The sequence below is a fragment of the Colobus angolensis genome, unplaced genomic scaffold (genome assembly GCF_000951035.1).
Source record: "Colobus angolensis palliatus isolate OR3802 unplaced genomic scaffold, Cang.pa_1.0 Scaffold155, whole genome shotgun sequence".
Lineage (NCBI taxonomy): Eukaryota > Metazoa > Chordata > Mammalia > Primates > Cercopithecidae > Colobus > Colobus angolensis.
Genome location: NW_012114655.1, coordinates 4,423,128 through 4,429,502, shown reverse-complemented (window position 1 = coordinate 4,429,502; position 6,375 = coordinate 4,423,128). Strand labels below are relative to the sequence as shown.

Here is a 6,375-nt window from a genome sequence, read left to right as displayed (position 1 = left end):
AAAAAGAAAAAGTTTTACGACCACTAAAGAGAGTATGAGGCAGGTGCGATGGCTCATGTCTGTAATCCCAGCATTTTGGGAGACTGAGGCAGGCGAATCACTTGAGGTCAGGAGTTCAAGACCAGCCTGGCCAAAGACGAGGTGAAACTTCGTCTCTACTAAAAATACAAAAACTAGCAGGGCGTCATGGCGGGCACCTGTTACCCCAGCTACTTGGGAGGCTAAGGCAGGAGAATCACCTGAATCTGCAAGGCGGAGGTTGCAGTGAGCCGAGATGGCGGCCCCGTACTCCAGCCTGGGCGATGGAGCGAGACTCTATCCCCCACCAAAAATAAGAAGAATTTACTTGTTTTGGAATAGGAATTAAAACAAATTAAAGAATGTGTAAGCAGAAACTCAGTTCTATGTAAGAAAACCCAATTCCCCCTGAGAAAGAGAAAGAGCTGGAGCCCTTCAAAAATTATCTGCCTGTTTTTCTGTGGCTAGTGAGCCTTATTTCTCCTCCTTTCCCAGGCATTGTGAAGACCCTGTTTCTCTGGCTGTGCAGCTGCAACGTCACTAGACAGATAAACTCAAGCCGTAAAACATGTTTTTCCTTGGAAAATAAGCAATGATGTAACACATGTCTCAATTAATTGAATAACTGTCCTTGTTTCTTGCTTCTGTAATATGCTATTACCTGTACAGATCCCCCCCGGCCGCCCCACGAAATGCTTAAAAGGTAGCTTAACTCTTTGAAGGGCTCAGACTTGTCCAGGTCTCAGACATTTTGGATGTTAATCTGACTGGGCTGGTGCACCTAAATAATCCTCCTCAATCCCTCAGTCTGATTCCTAAATTATCCCACAACAGTTTATGAAGTGCCCATGCCCCTATCTGAAGCCCACCTCTCCACTTTGCACTCCATCCCAACCCCTCACTGCACTGACAACTACTCTACCAACCGGCCCCCTTTCTTAACGTGATCGAGTCTTCTGTCTGTGCAAGTCCTCCCACGCTGGGCATGCTGGTATTTCTCCCATCTTTTAAAAAAGCCTTCCTCTTCATTATCCCCTGAACTGCCACCACACCTATCCATGCTCCCTTTATCACAGGCTTCCAGAGGAATCATGACTGGCCATCCAGTTCCACTCCCATCCTCTCCTGAATGCACCCCAATCTGGCTTTCATTCCACCACAGCACCAAAAAAATGCTTGTCAGCACCAGCCCTGATCTCCCTGTTGCCAAGCTGTAGCATATACTATAATCTACCTCCAGTCCTTTTTCTGTAACCTAACATTCAGGTGATTACTCCTCCCTTGGGGAAATACTTTCTTGGCTTCGTTTCTAAGACACAGCTGTCTGGTTCTCCTCCAACTCCACCAGCTGCTACTTTTCCTTCTCCTTGGCCAGTTCCTCCTTATCTCCTGGATCTCCACAGAGTAGAAGCCTCCAGGGCTTGATCTTCGACTTCTTCCATCAACTCACCCTCTCTGGGTAATTGCCTTCAATTTCAAAGCTTCAAATATCATGTGAAATGTACACCTCCATCTTGGGCCTTTCCCCGAACCTCAGATATTCAACCACCTGCATAACACTTCCACTTAAATGTCTAACAAGCACCTACATTTGAATCTTGATTCCAATTCATTCCCATCCCCTCAAGAAGTGCCTGCCCTTCAGCCTTCCCCACCAGCGAAATGACAACTCCAACACCGAGCTGCTTAGGCCAAAAACCGCAGTCATCTGAGATCCCTCACACCTCGTCATGTGCAATCCCTTTGCAAATCTCTAGAGCTATACATTAACACCATGCCCAGGACCTTGCTGCATCCCCCCCACCCTACCCCTCACCCTGCTATCACCTTGGTCAGGCCACCACCACTTCCTGCCCGGACACTCACTGCAATAGCCTTTTGTCTCCAGGCTTCCTCTCTGCCTCCCCTAGTCTATTCTCCACACACGAAAGTCACTCTACAACATTAGTGAAATGTCCTCACTCCTTAGCTCAAACCCTCCCTCCACTGGTTCCCCATCTTATTCAGAGTAAAAGGCAGTCTTTAAGATGGCCAACCAGGGCCCACATAATCTGTGACCTCCTCTCCTCTACCCTTCTCCCTTGCTCACTCCATTCCAGCCATCCTAACCTCTCTGCTGTTCTGAAACTCGCTAAGCCAGCTCTGCTCCAGGACCTCCACCCTAGCTCTGACTTCTGTCCAGCTCCTGATGCTCCAGCTATTCACACATCTTGTATCTTCACTTCTTTCAGATCTTTATGCAAATGTTCACTTAACTGTCAGGCCTTGCCTCATCAACCTACAGATTTGAACAGGGCACTTCCTAACCTCCTTTCCCTGCTTTCTCCGTTCTATAGTACTGACCACCACCTGGCATGCTATGTAACTCACTTGTTATCTCTTTTTCTCTCCACATTAGAATGTAAGCTCTATGAGGGCAGGGACTTCGCCCATTTGGTTTGCCACTGCATTCCCAGCTAGAACAGTTCTGACACGAGACCCTCAATAAACTTGAGTGAATAAAAATTTTCAAATTATGTCAGTACACAGCAAATTCATCATCATCATATAAGCACTCTCCTCTCAGATCATGCCCCAGCATTTTCTTCTCTTTGATATTTCCAACAATTCTCTCTTCTTGATTTCCATAAACATTTTAAAAATTCTCCCACGTTAAGACGGAGGAGGCAGGTAACAACCTGCCCTGATCTTTCATTTGTATGTCCTGCCACCACCTTCTCACCTTCCCTTCATGGCCAAGCATCCTAGGAGAACCCTCCACAATCATACTTTCACAACTCATCTGACATCCTCTTCTTTTATTTGCTCCTCATATGTTAGGGTTACCCAGGATTCTGACCTCAGACTTTGCATCATGCAATTTACTTCTTACACACTAGGGATCTCAAATCAAATGTCTTTGGGAACAAATATTGTTAGAAAACAGAATTGTAAGGACTGAGGTCAGCTGGAAATTACAGGCTTTGCCTAAAGCCAGTTAAATTCAATACACACACTGCTGTCAAACAAAACACATGTACTGGTGTAGTCCATTCCTGAGGGCAAAACTTGTCTATGTTCCAAATACACCCTGAAATAGTCTATATCTTCCTATCTCCATTACTACCACCTTACCCTACTGAAAAGCCTCCTCACCCCCTCCATGTCTTTATTCTTGCCGCCCTATAATTAATTATCCAAGAAGTGAGCAAAAAGACCATTAAATATTAATCAAATGCTGTGCCTCTTCTGAGAATTCTATGAGGCCTGTCACTCTCTCCCACCTTCTCAGGCTCATTCACCACATACTGGATTTTCTATTCTTGTAATACCCCCAAAGCCCACTCCTACCACAGGGTCTAGAATATTCTTTTCCCAGATCTTTGCCTAGCTAGTTCCTTCCTTCCTGACATTCACCTCAATTTATATGTTACCTTCTAAGAGAAGTTTATCTCTTATTAAGTCAAACAGCGCTACAGTCAATCACATTCATCCTCCTCAATCCCTCAGTCTGATTCCTAAATTATCCCACAACAGTTTATGAAGTGCCAATGCCCCTGTCTGAAGCCCGTCTCTCCATTTTGCACTCGATCCCAACCCCTCACTGCACCGACAACTACTCTACCAACCGCCCCCTTTCTTAACGTGATCGACTCTTCTGTCTGTGCAAGTCCTCCCATGCTGGGCATGCTGCTATTTCTCCCACATTTTAAAAAAGCCTTCCTCTTCATTATTCCCTGAACTTCCACCACACCTATCCATGCTCCCTTTATCACAGGCTTCCAGAGGAATCATGACTGACCATCCAGTTTTATCACTATTTATTCTTGCAGTGAAGTCTGTCCTCTTCCAATGAAGTAATTTCTCCCTAAGAGCAGGGGCCTTGCCTATCTGTCCATCACTATTCCCTTAACACTTAGAACAATGCCTAGCACTCAGCAGGTACTCAGTAAGTATCTGTGAAACTAATGAATGACAGCATTCTCAGGCAGTGGGTAACCTCAACTTTAACTTTAACCCCTATATATTTAGAAGAGCAGCTTCTTGGGGAAATGTCTATCTTGTTCATCCATATATTCCCAATACCTGACAGAGAAGTGGAAATACGAATTGAAAAAATGAGTTGTAAGGAAAAATCTGTAACTTCTAGTTTGCTGATACTCAGTGTCTATTATCAAATAATGTGCTAATTATTTCACATACATTTTTCTAATCCCCACGTCAAATTTGTAAAGTAGCCATCATTCCTATTATTGAGGGAAATGAGGCTGAAAGAGACAATTAAGAGACATTTCCAGTCCACACAGCACAAATGAGGCCAGAGGATTCCCACCCAGGCAAGTCTGGCCCCAGGGTATTCTTTCCTCTGCACTAATTCCACCTCCCAGTGGTGCATGTCTGAAGTCCCAGCTACTCAGGAGGCCACCATGGAAGGACAGCTTGAGACCAAAAGTTTGAGGCTGCAGTGAGCTATGATCGCGCATGTGAATAGCCACTGCAATCCAGCCTGGGCAACAAAGTGAGACTCTGTCTTAAATAAATATACAGGAGCATATGCATCAGTTATATGCAAATACTACACCAATCTATGTAAGGAACTTGAGCATCTAGAGGCTTTCAGTATCCTGGGGCAGGAGCAGGTCCTGGAACCAATTCCATGGATAACTTGAGGGAACAACCATACTTCCAAATGGCTCTCTGACATCTACCTTACCCCCCAATGCAATACAAAATACAAAATCAAACTCGTTACCTTTCCTCCGTTCATTCCTGCCGTTATCTTTAGTCTTCGCCCAAATCCATCCCTATTAACTGGCAATACAAGACGGACACCTAGGACCATTCTGATCCCTCCTGCTCTCTCACCAAATTCTAACGCTTCTAACGTCAAATACACCTCTGGAGCTGAGCCCCACTTCCATATTCCTAATGCCGGTTGCCCATCACTTTTTATTCTGAACTATCACACAAGTCTCCCAACTAGCCTCCCCAAGTCTCGCCTTGTAATTACTAAGTTATTCATTCATATACAGACATGTAAACTATTAAAATGTATACAAAACACTTCAACAGTTGTTCTTATTTAGAAGAGGCCTAATCCAAAGAAAACTCAGAAATTATGCAAAGATCATTCACGCAGCAATCATTATGAAACACAAACCACGAAGAACACTCTACTTGGCCCCAAGAATGCAAAAATAAGTAAGGCAGCTCTCCTCAGGGAGCTGACAATCCCTATCAACTACGATCGGGATAAGTGCTTCAACAGACCTTTGCTAAGGGTGCAAAGGTAACAACACCCACGGGAAGATTCCTCAAGAGGTAACCTAATACCTAGTTTCTTCTCCAGAAAAGATTACACTTGTAAACCATTCAAGGACATAACACATTCCTGAAGGAAATTTCCTTTAATTTCTCACATTATTGCATTACCCACCCCTCCTCCATCATCTCAAGTGAAGACAGTATGTTATCTCTTCTTCTACTATATTTGAACTGAGTAGCTATATTTGCAATTTCTCTTGCTATTTCCTTAAAGTAGTGACCTCAAATTTCACATCTGGGTTCACTAATTACATTCCTAGGTACATAAAAGATTACTGACTATAGTCAGCAATTTAAAAGCACATGCCATGGAACCGAAAGCCGAGCCAAACTTCCCCAAAACTCATCATTTACTCTTGGCACTTTAAGATACACTTTAAAACTAGGTAGGCATTTGGTATTATTGTTCAAGGCTTACCGTTTTTGCCCAGAAAGCTGAAATTTGGAGAAAAAGTTGATTTTGGAGCAGTAAAAACGCCAGTCGAATGACCTCAAAACACTAACAGCAAATGGGACTATGGTCATATGAACAGCTGTTCTCCAAACGACTGCCTTGAAGAGGTCCTCACGTTTTACTAAACAAATTCTGAAATTAACAGCAAAGTACAAGTAGAGTGTATTAACATTCGTCTCATTTCACGTTCTGTTGATAATGAAATCATAGGCAAGGAACGTAGGTAAACTATTAGGAAGAAATGAACGCAATCCAGCAGAAACCAAAGCAAGCGAGTACACGGAAGACAAGGGCATTAAGCATTAAGTTCACAAAGTTACTTCCTGGGTCAGAATTTTAAACAAAAAAGAAACAGAACCGCCCATCACAATGCACAGAAAACAACCACCACCGGTCAGTCCACAGGCACCTGGCAAGACAGAGGGAAGCACGGAGAGGGTCCCCAGACAAGAGGGGTGCCAGGAAAGATGTGATCCCCTCACAGTCTATCTCATCACGCCCCGCCAAAGCCCAACGACACACAGGCGTGCAATTAATCCCAACCAGGCGGAGCTCGGCTCGGAGGCCGGGCCAGGCGTGGAGGCGCGGGCAGGGCTGCA

The 6,375-nt window shown here is 44.5% G+C and overlaps 1 protein-coding gene across 1 annotated transcript in view; it reads right to left on the bottom strand.

Annotated features, from left to right (window-relative positions):
- CEP192 (centrosomal protein 192kDa) overlaps positions 1–6,375 on the bottom strand; it is a 144,529-nt gene that overhangs the window by 137,796 nt on the left and 358 nt on the right. The gene's annotated exons all lie outside the window — the stretch shown is intronic.